The following is a 19,825-nucleotide window of genomic DNA, read 5'->3' on the forward strand; positions in this document are numbered from 1 at the left end:
TTTGTCTTTCCAAATCTTTATTAACTCCACCAAAAGAGCTTATTGAAGGCCTACCTCCATTGTGACCTCAGGGGCTTTCAGCCAAGAAAAACAAAACAAATTAGAACTCTGATATTCACATACATACAGGGGAAAATCAATAGTTTTAATTTTCACATTGAGGCCCACAATTTTCAACTGACGGTCTCAGCAGGTTTTAATGGACACAAACAATTTACTTTTACTGTTTTAATTGTTTTTAGTCAATCACTTTTTATTGCCCCTCTACATCTGACTAAACAAATTAATCGAGCTATATTCATAAATGATGACTTGGTAAAAATGGCCGGTTATGTATATTTTACTATTTGAGTCTCAATTACAGGCAGCATTAAGAAATAGCTGGCCCAAAAGGTAGCCTGGGTCATTAAGGCAGAAAATGGAGGAGGAAAATGACAGGACAGTGGCCTCTGTGGGTTAGGGCACCCGCGGGCAGCTGCTGGCGGTTCCCTTTCTCTTATCTTAATGCAAAGCAGCTACCCAGTTGTCCCCTGGGGAGGAGACGCGGCAGAGTTTCAGGTTACCGGGGTGGCAAAGGCCTCGAGAGCCTGAAGGCAGGTGAGAGCTGTTTGTGTCGAGTTAATTAGGAAACTTCGCTACAGCCAGGCAAGCCTGTAGTCAGGTACGCAGACTGCTGTGTCCACCGCCGGCTTTCTTTGGAATCAAACCCTCTCTGCTCTCCAAAAGCCGATGACATCCTAGAGCTGCGAGCTCTTGCCTCTGAACAGTCCATTTTGGGCCCTTTCTGCCTAGCAGGCAAGCATGAGAACACCCCAGTTCTCGCTAAAAAAGCTGGAACACGGCACAACTTTTCCTAACTTAAAAATAACGTCCCTAAAAGTTGATCTGTAAGAGCTTGACTCAAAGACAAATGTCTATGCCGCCAATACACTGTTACATCTTACCTCCTGCACCTGCTCTGATCACATGGTCCAGCCCTGGGCTTGATTTGAATCATCAGTGAAAGTTAATCAATTCCAGCTGTCAGCAGGGTTTATAGCATGGAATTTTCCAGAACTGCCACCAAAGTGCTTTCGAACTTTGAAGAGTCACAGCTTCTTGGTGTCTCACTAGAGTACGGCTGTATCATAGCAGGTTTGACTTTTGCAAATTCAATTACATGCACTGGCCAAAAAAAAAAAGAAAGATGGAGGGTGGGAAGCGAAATAATTGAAATAGTGCAAATGATTTTGCCCTCCAACCACTTGATGAGCATATGTCCTCCAGAGAACATGAGATGGGAAACACGATTCAGCTGTCCCCAATGTCACTCGAACCCGGAGCCAACTCTGAACCGCATCTGATCTCAACTGAGGAACCACAGGGAGTGCCGATGTGGGAGGAAAAGTGAACTACGTCGGACTTACTGAGAGGTGGAACCTCAGTTTCCAAAACAGGGCCCTCCTACAGGACATCCAAGGGTAATTCGGACTGCCCTCAACGTGCTCCCGACACACTGCCTTTAGGACCTACCCCGGGCTGGGAATCAGCTCCTCTGAGCGCCATCAGCATCCCCATCGGAAAGTCCTGCTGTGCCAAACCGAACTCCGGGAAGAGACTTCTGCAGCTTGATTTATTTACACGTCACAGCAGTCAAACCCTCGAAATCTTTGACTTGACCCAAAGGGCAAATAATTACTCCTTTTAATTGTGATAAATCACTCTGGAGTAGGCAAATATTTGATTCTCGATTAATTTCCCCGGCACTCCCAACAGTGACAGTGCAGCTGCTCGGTGACTCTCTCCACTTCCCCATTAGGACTGAGTGTGGGTCTGATTGAAGGGGCAGGTGGCTGACAGTGACTTACAGGGGACAGGCTGTGCTCTGAGAGGATGTGGTAAAAGCAAAAATTATGCGGGAATTAATATGCAGCTCTGAAATGGCATTTAGATGTATCAGATAAATCAGAGACCGAACTCTGCTACTGCCAAGCTGCTAGAGAAGACGAAATGCTGAGTCTAGGATCAGCGAGTGTCCCCAGCGCCAAAAGGAGCAATTGTGTCTTTGAGAATTCAGTTGCCTGTTGTACCCACCTCTCCAAAGACTGGGGTTACATGGAGTGGCAGGGAACGAGCAGAGCATTTTTCAGGCTCCACTCCTCGCTAGCCATAAGATGGTATTCAAGTTAAACAAATCCTCTGTGCCTCAGTTTCCCCACCTGTAAAATGGGAATAGTCAGGAGCTCCTACTCCTTAGGGTAGTTTTTAGGCTCTAATAAGTTATATAACTATTTGTTGCATGAAAATTAATAAATGTTAGTTGCTATTATTACTAATATTAACATCATCTTCATTACTGTGAAAGTTTAAAATGCAGAGAATAAAACAATAAAAGAAGCTAACACATGCGATGCGTTTATGTGCCTGGCCCAACACATGGCAAAACGTCCTCCAACTACATTCCCTTTCCACAGGCACAGCGTCCTTCAGGAGGGTCCCTGTGTGTTAGGCGGCTGTGATGAGTTCTCTCTTCTATCTTCTTTCCATGCAGCTGCCTGGAGAGAAGTAGAATCCATGTCTAGGGTGCTGGGGAGATCAGACAGAGTAAGGCCTCACAATCTTCTTTGGTCTGAGTCCAAACGACCTAAGAGAAATAGAAATCTCCATGTGCACCAGCCCAGCTTCTGAGACTCAGTTCTTACCAGACTTCTTAGCACTGTGGTTTGGGGTCTTAACAGAAAGTTCAAGGGTTACTTGCAACTCACTCAACCACATTATACAGCAAAGATGAAAACATAAATCTGGATCACAGTTACTGCCTGGCCACTGAAATATTGCTGCATGTGAAATCTGCCTCCAGGTTTGGGCTTGGAGACCCCCAGCAAGAGACCTACAGTGAAGATGAACCAAAGCTCCAGCATGCTGACTGTGCATTCTACAGGAGACCATAAAAACCACATCCCCAGTGCTGTTCCATGCAACACATTTTGCTGAATTCCCTCCCCTGGACACTGAGGGTATAGCAACTAACTGGGGCACATGGTCCCAATCCCCATGAGATTTACAGCCCACAGGTTGATGGTCTTTGTACCTAAGTCTAAGATACAAAACTGCCTCATCTAGTTTCTTTGCTTGCAAGCAAGAGAGACTGACTCTAACAGAAGGAAAAAGAGGACTTATTTAGAAGGACAGCTGTGGTAGTTTGCAAAGATGGCCCTAATTTCTCCCCCTCCTAACCTCTATGCCCCCTACATGTAACCTTCCAGTGCCCACCCACCATTGTTGGATTAACTTGCTCCTTCCTTTGACACCAAGCTCAACTTGTGACTTGCTTTGGCCAATGGGATGTTAGCAGATATACCATAAGCATCTAAAGCTAAAAACGGGCTTAGGGGTAACCAGGTGGTGTAGACTCAGTTTTCTCCAGTCCTGACTCTAAATACAACTAGATACCCTGGAAATAATGCAACAGACAACCATAAAAGGGGGATGGAGGAAGGTGCACTGGCTAGGGACTTCAGAACTTGAGGAACCAAATTGGAGTAGGTTCCCTGGGTTTTCTTTTTATCCGACACACATCCCAGATGTGGGCACTGGAGAGCCTACGACACAGAACTGCCAACACTCAAAATCCAAAAAACAAACCAACCAACCAATGAGAAAGTCCTGCTCTAGCCAAAGCCCCCATCAGGGACTTAGAAAGGAGACCCATACCCAGGGATGGCGGTAGCCTGATCTACCTACAGCATCAGCACCAGCAGAGCTCCAGGGAACAAATCGTTCTTATCTTCCCACAACATCAACAACAGAGAAACCTGGGCAAGTGGACTCATCCCATATCCCACCCCCCATACCAGGCTGCACCAGCAGAACCAGCATCTCCCCAGCCTTCAACCCAAAAGGCAACCCAGATCTGGCATCTCCAGCCCTCCACCCAACTACAGAAGGCAAAGCAGGCTCAGGGTCTCCTGACTCCCTGCCCAGTGGCAGAGAGCCACCAGAACTTGTGATTCTCGGCTCTCTACCCAGCTGCAGAAAGTAGTTAGGTAGACGCTTTCCCTTCCCAGGGGCCCCAGAAGACAGTGAGCAGCCCGCCTGCAGCAGGTGTCCAAAGAACAGATTGGGAGAGACATCCTCTGTCCTATAGGTCCATAAACCCTCAGGTCCCACCAAACAACATCAGGAGGCACAGGAAAGTGCCCACCCTCCAACACCCCCAACCCTGGGCAGGACTGGGAGGCATCCGGCAGGGGTTCAAAGGAGCCAGAAGAACAAAGCAGAGCAAAATAACATCACAAGGGCTCAGAAAATGCAGTTGCTATTGGAACTACAGTCTGCAAAAGGTGGCCAGAACTTACACACTAAACCACACAGGGTGACTTCCTGATAAAATGAAGAAGATTTAAATAGTATCAAGAACCAGGAAAATCTCAAACTGAATGAGAAAAGTCAACCAACTGAAACCAATTCATACTGAAATGAATCAAATGTTGGAACTATCTGACAAAGATTTTAAAACAGGCGCCGTAAACTTGCTTCAACAGGTAATTATGAATTCTCTTGAACAAATTAAAATATACAAGACTTCAGCAAATATAAAGCTTACTTAAAAAAAGTAGAAGTTATAGAACTGAAAAATACAATAGTTGAAATAAAAAATTCAACAGATGGGTTCAAGTGTAGAGTGGAGAGGACATAAGATAGAAACAGTAAACCCAAGGACAGAATAATAGAATTTGCTCCATCTTTACAAAAGAGAAAATAGACTTAAAAAAAAAATGAACAGCACCTCAGGGACCTGTGGGACAATAAACCTTTGTATCTTTGAAGTCCCTGAAGGAAAAGAGAAAGAATATGGAGCTGAAAAAATATTCAAAGAAATAATGGTTGAAAACTTCCCAAATTTGACAAAAAGATATAAACCTATAGATTCAAGAAGCTTAGTGAATCCCGAATAGGATAAACCCACAGGAATCAGTGCAAAGACACATCATAATTAAACTCCTGAAAACTAAAGACAAAGAAAAAATTTTAAAGCAACCAGAGAGAAAGTAGTTACTCACCATTACTTACAATGCAACACCAATGCAAATGATATATTTCTCGTCTGAAAGCATGGAGACCAGAAGGAAAAGGCACAACATTTTTCAAGTGATGAAAGAAAATAACTCTCAACCATGAGTTCTGGATCCAGTGAAACTATTTTTCAAGAATGAAGGGCAATGTGCCACAAGTAGAAGGACCTGCAACTAAGATATACAACTATGTATGGGGGGAGGGGGCGGGGGGGGGGTGTGGGGAGATAAAGCAGGAAAAAAAAAAAAGAATGAAGGGAAATAAAGGCGTTTCCACATAAGAGAAAACTATGAGAATTTGTTGCTGGCAGACTTACCCTTAAAGAACGGCTAAAGGAAGCTCTCAGACCAGAGTGAGAATGAAAACAGAAGAATTAGGCCTTCATAAAGGAAAGAAGAACAATGGAATAGGTAAACATAGAGCTTAAAATAATAGACTATCCTTATCCTCCTGGATTGTTTAAATCATATTTCATGGTTGAAACAAAAATTATAGCATCGTTATTGTGATACTTAATGTATATAGAGGAAATACTTAAGACAATTGTATTTTAAAAGTAGAGAGGGTAGAGGGACCTAAATAGAAGTAAAGTGCTAATACTTCATTCAATGTGATAAAACATCAATACCAGTAGGCTGTGATAAATTATGTACATATATAGTAAAACCTAAGGCAACTGCTAAAAACAACATAAATACAGTACAACAAATAATACAAACAGTACAAATAAAAATACAGTAAAAAGAGTAGAAATAAAAGAATCCTTAAAAATGTTCAAGTAACCACAGGAAGGCAAGAAAAGAGGAACAGAGAAATGAGAAACAAGGGAAACAAACAGAAAATAAATAATAAGATGGTAGACTTTAGCACTAACCTATCAATAGTTACTATAAATGTAAGTAGTCTAAATAAACCAGTTAAAAGACAGGGATTGGAGAGTGGCTAAGGATACACGACCCAACAGTATACTGTCTACAAGAAACGCACTTCAGAGCCAGCCCCGGTGGCCTAGTGGTCAAGTTCAGTGCACTCCACTTCAGCAACCCGGGTTCAGTTCCCGGACACAAACCTACACCACTCATCTGTCAGTGGCCATGCTGTGCTGATGGCTCACATACAAAAAGATGAAGGTTGGCAACAGATGTTAACTCAGGGCGAATTTTCTCAGCAAAATAAAAAAAAAAAAAAGGAAAGAAACTCACTTCAAACACAATGACAAAGTTTGAAAGTAAAAGAATGGAAAAGGATATATCATGCTAACATTAACTGTAAATTTTTAAAGGCAGGAGTGGCTATGTTAACTTCAAATAAAATAGACTTCAGAGCAAAGAAAATAACAAGGACAAAAAAGGACACTCCATAATAATGAAACAATCAGTTCACCAAGAAGTCCCAGCAATCCTAAATGTTTATGCCCCAAACAACACAGCTTCAAAACACATGAAACAAAAATGGATAGAACTGAAAGGAGAAATAGACACATTTACAATTATCATCGGGGACTTCAACACCTCATTATCAGCAACTGATACATCTACTATACAGAAAATAGGCAAAAACACAGAAGAATTGAACAATACCATCAACCAACAGAAACTGACATTTATAGAACTCAACAACGGTAGACACACATTCTTTTCAAGCGTCCACGGAACATTCACCAAGATAAACCACATCCTGGATCATGAAACAAACCCAAACAAATATAAAAGAATTCAAATCATAGAGTTTGTTTTCCAAGCAAAATAGAATCAAGCTAGAAATCAATAACAGGAAGACAAAAGGAAGATCTTCAAATACTTGGAAATTAAATCACACACTTCCAAACAATTCATGGGTCAAAAGGGAAGCCTCAAAGATAATTTTTAAAGTACACAAAACTGAATGAAAATGAATACATAACGTTACAAAATGCATGACACGGCTAAAGCTGAAACAGAAATTTACAACATTAATTGCTTACATTAGAAAAGAGAAAGGATCTCAAATTGATAATCTAAGTTACTACATCAAAAAACTAGAAAAAGAAAATTAAAATAAACACAAAGCAGGGAGAAGGAAATAACAATAATGAGCACTGAAATCAATGATATTGAAAATGGAGAAAAATACATGAAACCAAAGCTGATTATTTGGGGAAAAAAATCAACAAAATTAATAAACCTCTAGCAAGACTAAAAACATAAAAAGAGAGAAGACACAAAGTACCAATCTCAGGAATGACACAAAATATCACTACAGATCTCACTAAAAACAACTTCATATTCATAAATCCAATAGCTTAGAAGAAATGGACCGATTTCTCACGAACCACAAGCTGCCAGAACTAACCAAGACAAAATGGATAACCTGAATAATATAATCACTAAAGAAATTACGTAATTTAAAAGCTACCCATAGCAGAAACAGCAATTTACATTCACACAAAAACCAGTACATAACAAAAAAGCAGCTGTTCATAGAAGCTTTGTTACTAACAGCCAAAAACTGGAAACAACCCAGATATTTTTCAATCGGTGAACAGTCAAACTGTGGTACATCCATTCTATGGAATACTACCTAGCAGTAAAAAGGAACAAACTATTGATACGCTCAACAATCTGGATGAATGTCCTAGAATCAGGCTGTAAAAAAGCCAATCTCAAAAGATTATATACTCCATTTATATAATGTTCTTGAAATGACAAAATTGTAGAAATGGAGGAAAAGATTAGTGGTTTCTGGGGTTAAGGACCTGGGTGGTGGCGGTGGGGCAGATAGAGAAGGGTGGATATGGCAATGAAAAGGGATCCTTGTGGTGCTGCAACTGTGCTATATCTTGGCTGTAACAGTAGGTACACAATCTACACTTGCAATAAAATTGCATAGAACTAAAAACATATACAAACGCGAGTACAAGTAAACTGGGAAAATCTGAACATGGTCAGGGGGTTGTATCGATGTCAATATCCTCGTTGTGATACTGTACTATAGTTTTGCAAGATCTCAGCATTGAGGGAAATCAGGTAAATAGTTTATAAGATCTCACTGTATTTCCTAGAACTTGCCATGAATCTATAATCATCTCAAGCTTTTTTAACAAGGGAAAAATTGTAATTTTGTTTTCTTTAAATGGGCGCAGGTATTAGGACTTTCTCTCTTCTGCCTCTGCCGTCACCATGAAAACATGCAGGATTTGCGAGCTGGAAGATGACATGCGGGGCAGAGTCAGTCGGCCCATTTGCCCCAGCTGAGGCCATCCTTGACCTGCTGACAGCCAGCCATTCCCCAGTCACGTGAGCACCCCAGGCAAATCAGCAGAGCCAAACGCCAGCTGACCCAGACACACACAGCGAATGCTTATTGGTGAATGGCACTGAAGGTTTTGTGGCTGCTTCTCATGCAGCAGTATCATCACAACAGAGATAACTGATACACTAGCCAAGTCTCAGGATAAAGACTATCGAGGTCACTCCAGATACGCAGGCAGCCCAGCTTCACTGGGACTCCCATATAGGCATAGAGTCGCTCTCACCATCTTTGTACTTGAGTCCTCTGGCTCAGTGCAAAAGGTTCAGACTCCCAAAGCGGTGTCTGCTCGGCTTAGCTTTGATCTCCTGCTCACCTCCTTGCAGGAAATGGCAGGACACTTTGATTGCATGCAATGAGAGAGTATGGGATCCTACCGGAAAACTGGGGTACAGCAAAGAGAAGGGCTAATGGGCACAGCCAGGCAAAAACGACAGCAGTCCCCTGCCACAATAAACAGGTCATATTTAGTTACACAAGGTGACGGTCAGCTTCTAAAATAGATTTAGAATCCACAATTCCCATTTTTATCGTTTTAGGGGAAAACAGCTTTGGGATAGAAAGCCACATTGAAAGGCAGTGTGACAGAATAGTTAATAAATATTTGGACCCTGGAAACAGACTCTGTGGGTTTGAATTCATCTCTTCTGCAAAATTTCAAATGTCCTGACTTTGGGCAATTAATTAATTTGAAAAATTCCATATCCTATATCCACATATTAAAGATTGATAATGCTTATTACCATGTTAAAAGTTCCAAAGTCCTGAAAAACTTGTTTAAGTGGGATTAACCCAGCACGTCACTCAGAGTCAGTATCGCAGAGCAGTTAAAGCGCAGGCTCAGTTTGTATCCGGGCTCTACCGCTCATTACCTGTGTGACCTTGGGTAAGTCACTTAACCTCTCTGTGCCTCAGTGTCCTTATCTGTAAAGTGGGGATAATGATAGTACCTGTCTCATAGGACTGTTGTTCAGATGTGGTGAATGCATCTGTAAAGCATTTAAAACACTCCCTAGTCTAAATAACAGTGTTATTTAGAACGTAACTTCCCAACAAATACTGCCAATTTTTAATTCTTTCATTCTTTGCTTGAATAAGGAAGCCCCTTGCTTTATCCTTCTTCCTGGTGGAAGACAGAATTTATAACATTTGACCCGTGAGTTTTAACAACAAGAAAGGCCATATGTCAAATCTCATCCCTCAGCAATTGGGGGAAATAACTAAAGAGCCATCATAAATCCCTAAATCTTTATTTTAATGGCTATAGTGACTGATCCTTTGATACCCAACATCCATTTCACTATTGTAAATGTCCCATTCCTTTCAAGGTTTAAAAAGGATGCTTTATGGCCATTCCTTCATTGATCACATGGCTTACTGACACGCCACAGCTGAGCCAACCGAGTCTTTTCAGCAGCATGGAGCGGCTCTCCCTCCACCTGCAGGCATTTTGATCAATAGCTGATGGCCGCAGCGGCTGTAGGGCCAGCTCGCGTCAGGCCACACCAGAATTAGATTATGGGAAAAGCTCCTCAGATGGTGGGTTAAAGAAGTAATTTTTGATCTCTGGAGACCTGGGTTCAAACCTCACTGAAGCCACAGGAGATAACAGGTTTTGTGACCTCAGTCCATCCCACAATTTGTCAACATCCAGCAGGAGGAAAATCCTTCTTGAAGGCCATTAATCAAAGAAAGCCAAGTCATTGCAGCAGAGGGTTGATGGGACGTGGGGCTGTAGTCAACATTGTCAGCCTGGTTAGACATGGTTTCATCTGAGAACTTCTTCAGGATGTGGGTTCAGAAGTGGACAAAGGGGAAGGCAATAACACCATCAGTCCCCATGCCCTCTTCCCCCAGCCCCTGGCAACCACCCATCTACACTCTGTCTCTAGGAATTTGCCTGTTCTGGACATTTCCCATAAATGGAGTCACACAATATGTGGCCTCTTACGTCTGGCTTCTTTTGCTTAGTATAATGTTTCTAAGATGCATCCATGGGTCAGCATGTATTAGTACCTCATTCTTTTTTACGGCTGCATAGTATTCCATTGGATGGATATACCACATTTTGTTTACCTGTTCATCAACTGACGGACAATTTGTGTTATTTCCATGTTTTGGCTACTATCAATAACACTGCTATGAAAATTCATATGCAAGCTTTTGTGTGCCTGTATGTCTCAATTCTCTTGGGTAAATACCCAGGAGTGAAATTTCTGGATCATACGGTAACTCTGTTTACCTTTCTGAGGCACTGACAGTTATTATTACTGTTATTCTCTTCTTTATTACAGCTCTCCTGGCAGGTGTGGAGTGATAACTTACTGTGGTTTTGATTTGTTGAGCACCTTTCATTGCTCATTAGCCATGTGTATGTCTGTTAGAGACAGGTCTACTCAACTCTTTTACTCTTTTATTAATTGGGTTGTCTTTTCTAGTGAATTGTAATAGTTCTTTATATATTCTGGACTCTAGTCCCTTATCAGATATGATTTGCAAATATTTTCTCCCATTCTGTGAATTATCTTTTCACCTTCTTGATGGTATCCTTTGAACCAAAAATGTTTTAGTTTTAATGATGTTCAATTTATTCAATTTTTCTTTTGTTGCTCGTGCTTTTGGCTGGTGATTCCTTTTAAGTGGAAAAGCCACAGAAAAGACGGTAAAAGAGAGGGCTTTGGATTACTCACAAATCCTATAAAGGCTGCCTCTCTGCTTTTATTGAAGGTCACAAACTCTTCAACCCACCAGACCGACTGTCTGAGGTGTGCATATCTTTTAGTTGGCCCACAGAGTAGTTCTGTTTTCATGGAGCCAATGCTTAAAAATCTAGGTTTCTAACATCTCCAAAAATATTTGAAGGACTGGCCATACAAGGTCATTGTTCCCACGCTCTGCAGGAACAGAGTAGTGGCTGCTGCTTTAGCTGGGCATGGAGTGTCCTGTTCATCCTGGTCGCCTGTCACCGCCCCCTTTGGGGCCCTCTACACATTTGAGGGTTAGCCTCGGCCATGTCAAAGACATCTCAAATCACTACTAGCCTCACTTTACAGACGAGACCAGTGAGGCTCAGAGATCAAACAGCTAGCCCCAAGTTGCACAGCTAGAATTTGGTGCAAATGTGATTTAAGCCTAGCTCTGCCTAATTTCAAGAGCATGCTCTTAGCCATCATGTCATACTGACTGTATGTCACCTATCCAGATTACGCTACTTACCCCTTCTGCCCTTGACAACGGCCAGCATTCCATGAAGTCACAAATATATATTGAGCACAATTTTAGGTCCTGGGGAATACAGCAGAAAATAAAACCAAGTTCCTGCCCTTGTGGAGCAGACGCTCTAGAGGGAGGTAGACAGATAGCTGATGACAGGTGCTATGAAGACAACGAAAGCTGGGCGAGGGGACAGAAAAGGATAGAGGGGTGATATTTTGGATAAAAGCGTCAGAGGCGACAGGCAACACAAAACAGAGGTGCTAAGGCCCCCAGGACAGGGACAAGCCCAGTGCTATGGAAACTGGAATATGACACTCAGGAGTCAGAGAAAGAAACCCCCCATGCAAGCCACAGCGTTCATGGGAACCGCACAGTAGAGCTGAATTTGACCTGGATCATGAACGTAAAATGTGCCAGAATCATCAGTGACCGTCTATCACATCCACACACTCTCCTAAAGGAAACCCTCTACTCATAGCCACTGGAGCCCGGACAGCCATGCTGTGCCCCCTACCACCTGCCCCCCACCCCCACCTTTCTTGGACCAACTGCCTGGATGAAGAAAGGGGTGCTAGACCCAAGGGCAGCCAATCAACCCAAGAGTTGTCCAGTGACCAGTAACATGACCTAGCACGTAAAACTGATCAGAGCACATCATGTCCATACCTTTCATATGAGAACAGAGAAACTGAGGCAGTGAGTTGCGAAAGCTGCACGTGGAAGGATGACAAGCCCAGGCCATTTACAAATTGAGGTTCTGAAGGAGCAAAAACAAGAAAGCATAGGGAGCTGCTCCAACAGGCACACAAAGAATGTGCTGGATAGACCGGGTTAGTGCTCAACATCCCACTGCACTTCCCAGACTGCCTTGCAGCTGGGGACATGCACATACACTAGGTTCCACCAGGCAGACCCATGTGAGAAATGGTGCAGAGGTTTCTGCTACGTGACGGGCAAGCATGATTATACACTGCCGTTGGGTTCTTCTGCAGCCAGTCCTGATGGGCGGAAGTCTTGGGGACACCTGCTTTTTCTGGTGCAGTGTGGCTCTGGAGCCAACACTGAGGGCAGCATCTCAGGATCTCCGGAGAGCAGCCCCCGTGGAGGTGTTTCCACAGCCAACATTTCCAGTGGCAGCATCCCAACTCCCTGACTGGGCAGGAGGCAGCCACTCCCTGGAGGGTGGGTTCTGCAGCCTTCCTAAGGGGGTCACGTCTAGAGCCTGCTCCTCCAGCCCTTCCAGTGGCTTTGTAAGTACCTTGTACCCTGTATTAAATCCCTGTCTGCTTGAGACACCTAGAGTGATCCCCATTCTCTGCATTGTTATGGACTGAATTGTGTCCCCCCAAAATCCTTATGAAGTCTTAACCTCCAGTGTCTCAGAATGTGACCATATTTGGAGATAGGGTCTCTAGAGAGGTAACTGAGTTAAAACGAGGTCATTAGGATGGGCCCTAATCTAACACGACTGATGTGCTTATAGAAAGAGAATAGGACACAGATACACATGGAGGGGAGACCTCGAGAAGACTCAGGAAGACAGCTGTGTACAAGCCAGGGAGCAAGAACTTGATCTCTGCTGACATGACATCTTGATCTTGAGCTTCTAGGCTCCAGAACAATGAAAAGTACATTTCTGTTGGTAAACCACCGCATCTGGGGTCCTTCGCTATGGCAGTCCTGGAAGAGTAGTACAGCCCCTGAACCCTGACTTGCACAGAGGAGGATGGAGCAGACACAGTCGGGGCAAAGATTCCCCCAGCAGAACTCTGGCACCTGCAGGAAGACAGAGAGAGAAGCCACTTAGAAAGGGTTCCTCTTATAAGCTGCATACTCTTGGGAGAGCTCCTCACCCTCTCTGGGCCTCCGTTTCCTCATTGGTTAAGAGGGGTTGATTGTGGTTGTGAGGATTTCATGCCATAATCCACGTAAAGTGCTGGGCACTGTTCCCAGGGCGCAGTAAGCCCTAAATATGGAGAAGCAGTAGGATTCTCATTATTAGTCGTAACTGCCTCACTTTTCTGAAGGCTTCAGAGGTCCAGTTCCTCTCTCTGTATCTTTACAATAAACCCTCTCTGTGGTCAATTGAATTTGTTGTTTATAGTCTACATACTCCCCATAAAACACATAGGGAATATTTTCTCTTGGTAGGTAGATGCTTAAAGAGAACATAACCTGAGAGGAAGAGAGAGACCTTCTGAGGCCTCTTCCTCCTCACTCTGGCACCTTCTGAAACGGGCAGTGTCTCCTCTCTCTTTCTGGGCCTGCCCTGAGCCTTTAGGAGAGGGCAGAAGCCAGCAGGCAGGGGCGGTGCGTTCAGGACCAAACCCCTAGCTCAGCCCTGCCTCATCAATCACAGTCAATCAGGGAGTCTTCTTTTAAAAAACAAAGACTGGCCACTTAGTGACCCTTGGTCAGCATTCTCTTGGTTACAAATGACAAAAACCTTGACCCAAAGCAGCTCAGGCAAAGGGGGAATTTCTTGGCTCACATTCCCAAAGGACAGGAGCCAGGAGGAGTGGGCTGAAGCCAGGAACTGGGGCTCTCCGTCCTCCCATCCACTCTTCTCTCTGCATGTTTGTTTTGTCCCTCTTCCCACAGACCTACCTGTGTCACAGCCAAAGGTCACAGGGATATAACACCTAACAGCTTCCAGACTCACATCCCCACATCCTCGGCCAGAGAGAACTGGGCCTTTTCCTTCCCAATGCCAAATTGCGAAAGCCCAGGGAAGAACTCTGATTGGACCAGCTTGGGTGGCATGTTCATTCATGGACCAATCACAGCAGCCAAGGAATGGGCTATTGTGATTGGCTCACTTTGGTCAGGACCCACCCTTCAACCAATGGCTGTGGTCAGAGAGAGATGCTCTTTCCTTCCGATCAAATGGCTCTGTGGCCGGGCTGGGGGAGAAGGAGACTAGGAGACTAGCACAAACCGGCCACTATGAGCTGTGTAGCCACAACTGTGATGCAAATTAACCTAATCTCTAAGAAATATAATTAGAGATAAAAACAAGAAGAAAAAGAAATAAGGAAATAAAGCTTATTTAGCACTTACATTTTTTTCAATTACTGTGCCATTTTAGTGTCTCTTGTGGGGTATTTTTTTCCTGACTGTACAAATGAGGAAATTAAGTCCAAGATAAATTAGTTAACTTATCCAAGGTTCCCAAATTAACAAGTGGTTTCACTCCCACTCAGGATGACCCGGAAGTCCCTGCTTGTCCCACCATTCCATACCGGATTTTTTTTGGGGGGTGGGGGCAGTCCCTTCTGGGATGACAAATGTTTAGAAACAGTGGGAGAATCCAACAAGGGCTTTGCTAAGCGCCACCACCCACTCAGCCCACCACGTCAAGCAGGTCCCTGTAGACTTGGATGGCAAACAGATTCCATCTTGCCCGTCAGCTCTAACTGATTTGGATCAGCCTGAAACAATACTGAGAGAAGACTTGTGAAGCTGCCTTGGGTTCAAAGGGCAAATGATGTGTGATTGATTAGCAATGTCTGCTATGGGCAAAGGACAAGAAATTTACCATAAGAGTGCTTGTTCATTTTACTCCAAAATTCCTAGGCAAGAAAGCATGAACCCTGATTCTCTTGACTTCTAGCCTATTTTTTATTTTTTAATCTCTATCCAACTTTCCTTTCAACATACTTAGGAATGACAGTGCTTTCTTTCCTAGTAACTTTCTTCCTACATCCCCAAGTCCCTGGGACGTTGCCTTGGTTGAAACATCACTTATTAACATCCCGTTATTATACATTGGTCTTCAGTGTCAGGGTCTTGTGATCACTCTGTTTCTCGTATCCAAGCAGAGGTCTTACATTATTCTTTGCACATCTAGCACGCGTATAGCTCAAAGCGTGAATCCACAGCCTACAGCTTCTTTCTTATTTATTAGGCCTTTCTAGGAAGAACAGGAGCTTCACCATCTTTGCCAGCACAACTTTCTCATAGCCCATGCAATATATATAATCATATATAAGTAATTCATATACGAAGACATTCCATTGCCATTGAACACACGCATGAGCTATAAAGATCCTGCCTGTCTGTGTATATGTGTGCACATGCACACGACCTTATTTTTTTCTTCCTTAACCCTACAGAGGAGTGCTATCAATTCCAAGTGTGTGTGAGTGTGTGCATGTAGAGATAGAGAGAGATTGAGAGAGTTTCCAAATGTGTATATTCTACTCCAGTCCCTCAGTGAGGAATGAGTGAAAAAATGGTGATATATCCACATAATGGGATATCAGGCAGCCATAGTCATTCAACAAAGAAAGCATTGAGGCAGTGGATCTGTAAGTCCCAATATGGGAAAATCTCCATGACAGATTATTAAGCAAGCAAAGCAGATCAGTGTGTGGGAAACTGTCAAAACGTAACAAGGGGGGTTCAAAGACATGGGACAGCCACAAATGCAAATATCCAGCAACTGTGAGCAAAGTACAGATGTATGAATGGTCCCATTTCTGTTAAAGCAATCATGTTTGTATATTAAAAATAAATTTGGAAGGGGGCTGGCCCCGTGGCCGAGTGGTTAAGTTCGCACGCTCCACTGCAGGTGGCCCAGTGTTTCATTGGTTCGAATCCTGGGCGCAGACATGGCACTGCTCCTCAAACCACGCTGAGGCAGCGTCCCACATGCCACAACTAGAAGGACCCACAACGAAGAATATACAACTATGTACTGGGGGGTTTTGGGGAGAAAAAGGAAAAAAATAAAATCTTTAAAAAACAAAAACAAAAATAAAATAAAATAAATAAAATAAATTTGGAAGAATATACACCAAACTGGGCAAAGTCATTATCCTTGGGAAATGGGACCAGGAAAGACGTTTATTTTTGAGTTTATATATTTCCAGAATGATTAATTGTTGTTAACAAGATGTTTTAAGATTTGTAAAAATCTACTTCATGAAATTTTAGCTGTCATTTAGATTTAAGAATTCCAGTGAGGACTCCTCTGAGAGAGAGAGAGAGGAGGAAAAAGGGGCACGGGGGCGATGGAGACAGAGAAACTAAGCTCCGCCTTAATGCAGACCCTCAACCACCCTGAGCCCTAGAAGGATATTTTCAACCACCTGCTTGAACTAGAACTATCAAAGGCTAACTTCTTAAAGTCAGAAATAAACACAGCAACGCCCAGAAATATAAACAGCCCTACAGCCAGATGCATCGCTCGCTCTAAACACTTGGGGCAACGGTGTTCCCTGAACAGCCTCTCGCGTCTCCATCACGAGGCTTGTTAACTGCACCTTCAGTGTGTCACAACCCGCCTTCCACGAGCCCCAAGCAGAGTGCACACCGCTTCAGGACATCAGCTCCCGGGGACGACAGAGAATTCTCTCCCTGCGACCCTGGCACTTCTAACTGCTCAGTCCTGAACGAGGCAGACAGGCTCTTCGGCCCAAAGGCTGTTGCTCACATGGAAGTGCGCCTCTTGACATCTTTTTTCCTCCAAATTATTCCTCCTCTAATTGCTCCTTATGCCATTGGACGCCATCAGCCCTTTGAGGACAACCGGGCCTCACCTTGAGCTGCTGCAGGAGACATCCCACTGCAGTCTCCTCGCGGCCCTTTGTCGCGTTTTCAGACAGGGCAGGAAGCTGTTATTTCATCACAGACTCTTCATTCCCCCCCACAAATTAACTGTCCACTCCTTCCATCCGGGTTCCTGCTGTGTTATTGCTCTGACACGCTCACATCCTTCCAGTGGAGGTGGCGTTTCATGGTTTTCTTAGAAACCTTGGTTTGCTACAATTTATGCCTTGATTAAAAATGTGCTGTCGGGTGAAACATGCCATTCAGGGGAGGGTTCTTTGTTAATTAGTAAAACAAATCAGGTCAAATGTTTCTCATAAAGATTTTGCACGTCTGCAATTCTGAAATGGCTTAAATCTGGATTCTTAAGTGATTTTGTTCTATAAAGAATAGAGGCCAGAGGAAATCTACATTTTTTTAAGGCAAGTTCTAGAAGTAGTGGCAAGAGAGACATTATCTTCCTCTCTATTACTATTTTTTTTTTTTTTTTACAAAATCACACATCATGGAAATAATTATTTTTAAATGACAATTTCGGTGTCAGTTTCTTTCCTTTGAATTCAAAAGTAGCAACTACCTTTTTGAGAGAGGCCATTTGACCCATCCTGTTCTTTAGGAAAGCTTTTCTTGGGGTCATCCGTTCCATATGCCATAAAATTTAGATGCTTTCTGGACAAGTGGCCTTCAAACACAGGGTTGACTCTATTAATCTATGCAATACCTCTTCACTTGTTCCTAAAATTATATGGACAAGTTCCTCTCTCTCATCACCTCTCAGTGACAACAGGAGCTTACCTGACTGTTCACCACCACTCTGCCGGGACAGTGCCCAGGCAGGCGTCCAGCAAATACATGTCACGTCCATGAACTGACCCCGTGGGATTTCAAGTATGTTCTCTCTCTGTTCTTTTTCTTTTTTTTTTTGAGCAAGATTAGCCCTGAACTAACATCCGCCACCAATCCTCCTCTTTTTGCTGAGGAAAATTGGCCCTGAACTAACATCTGTGCCCATCTTCCTCTATTTTATATGTGGGATGCCTGCCACAGCATGGCTTGATAAACGGTGCCACATCCTCACCCAGGTGCAAACCAGCAAACCCCAGGCCACTGAAGCAGAACGTGTGAACTTAGCCACTACGCCATCGGGCGGCCCCCTCTCTGTTCTTGGTTGGCCCTTCATTGGGTGATGGCTCTCACTAGCCTTGAACTTGGGGGACCAGACTGCATCTTACTCATCTTTTTATTCTTAGAAACCAGCACAGAGGCCCTGAATACTTTTAAAAGTTTTTCAACCTCTGGCTCCATGCTAGGCATTTTGGAAGACAGAAAGATAAATAAGATGTGATTGCTGCCTGCAATAACCTTGCCATTTATTATTAAAAGTGATCAAAACAACATTTGAAGATTTAATATGGAACCATGTTCTTGCCTTATAGGTATTGCCTCATTTCATTCTTCCAACAAGGCTTTCCGGCAGGGTTTTTATGCCCATTCTACAAACAAGGAGACTGAGAGTCTGAGACATTAAGGAATTCGCCCTGGTCACAACTGGCTCGTAGTTAGGAAGCGACAGAGCAAGGATGCTAACCTGGTGTACTTACGAATATTGGGCAAGACAAGGCAGTGTGTGGCTTCATGCTAAGAACCATGGGAGGGCAGAGGAAAAGGACAGAACTGGAAATCAGACCAACAGAGACAGTGACTGTTTCAACGAAACTCCTGTGGCGGCTGGTGACAGAAATAGAAACCCTACTCCCTGCGGCTTTAAAAAGAGAACAAGGAAATTCATTGGCTCGTGAAATGGAAAAGTCCAGGGGTCTGAACAGGGCTGGATCCCAGGCTCTCTGGGTTAGGGAGGCTGGTCTCTAAGTGTGGGTGCCACTTCCCTCCAGGTTCATTGCCAGGCAGGCTTCTGTCCTGACGACAGCACAGATGTCACCAGCTCCAGGCAGACATCCACCAGCTTACCATCCTCAGCCAAAAGCCAGGGCATCGTGCCAGGAACTCCAGCGAAGTCCTGGGCGGACGCTTATCCGTGAACCAGTCACTGCCCATCAGCCGACTCCCACCCAGACCGCCAATATTTATCATCTGCTCTCCCAACAGGATGCAACAAAATAGCAAAGGAGAAAAAATTAAATTGAATACAAACTTAAATTGTATTAGTAAAAAATAATTAAATTACAAATTAGTGAAAGTTACTTATTTAAAATAAGTAGATAGATACTGCAAATTTAAATTTTAAGTAAATACATAAAAGAATTTTTAGAAAATAAACTTTTAGGGGCTGGCCTGGTGGCACAGTGGTTCAGTTCACACTTTCCGATTTGGCAGCCCAAGGTTCGCCGGTTCAGATCCCGGGTACGGACATGGCACTGCTTGTCAAGCCATGCTGTGGCAGGGGTCCCACATATAAAGTAGAGGAAGATGGGCACGGATGTTACCTCAGGGCCAGTCTTCCTCAGCAAAAAGAGGAGAATTGGTGGCAGATGTTAGTTCAGGACTAATCTTCCTCAATAAATAAATAAATAAACCAACTTTTAAAACCATGAGCAGCTCTGTGGCAGGCTGGCTGTGAGATGTAGACTGAAAAGGGAGGGAAAGTCACTCGTAAAATATTTCTCTTTCCACGTCCCCAGGGTGAGAAGCATGAGTGAGCATCCCCAGGTACAGTAGAAGCCGTCACCTCTTACTCGAATCACGGCAGTTGGTG

The 19,825-nt window shown here is 43.6% G+C and overlaps 1 long non-coding RNA gene across 1 annotated transcript; it reads right to left on the reverse strand.

The window, feature by feature from the left end:
• On the reverse strand, positions 1-14,456 carry LOC139076035 (uncharacterized). Its single transcript, XR_011527262.1, has 3 exons — positions 14,167-14,456; positions 11,560-13,335; positions 1-2,623 (listed from the first exon to the last, which is right to left on the reverse strand). It is a non-coding gene; the product is annotated as an uncharacterized lncRNA (long non-coding RNA).
• Between the last annotated feature and the right edge of the window lie 5,369 nt (positions 14,457-19,825).

This window comes from Equus przewalskii, chromosome 15 (assembly GCF_037783145.1).
Source record: "Equus przewalskii isolate Varuska chromosome 15, EquPr2, whole genome shotgun sequence".
NCBI lineage: Eukaryota > Metazoa > Chordata > Mammalia > Perissodactyla > Equidae > Equus > Equus przewalskii.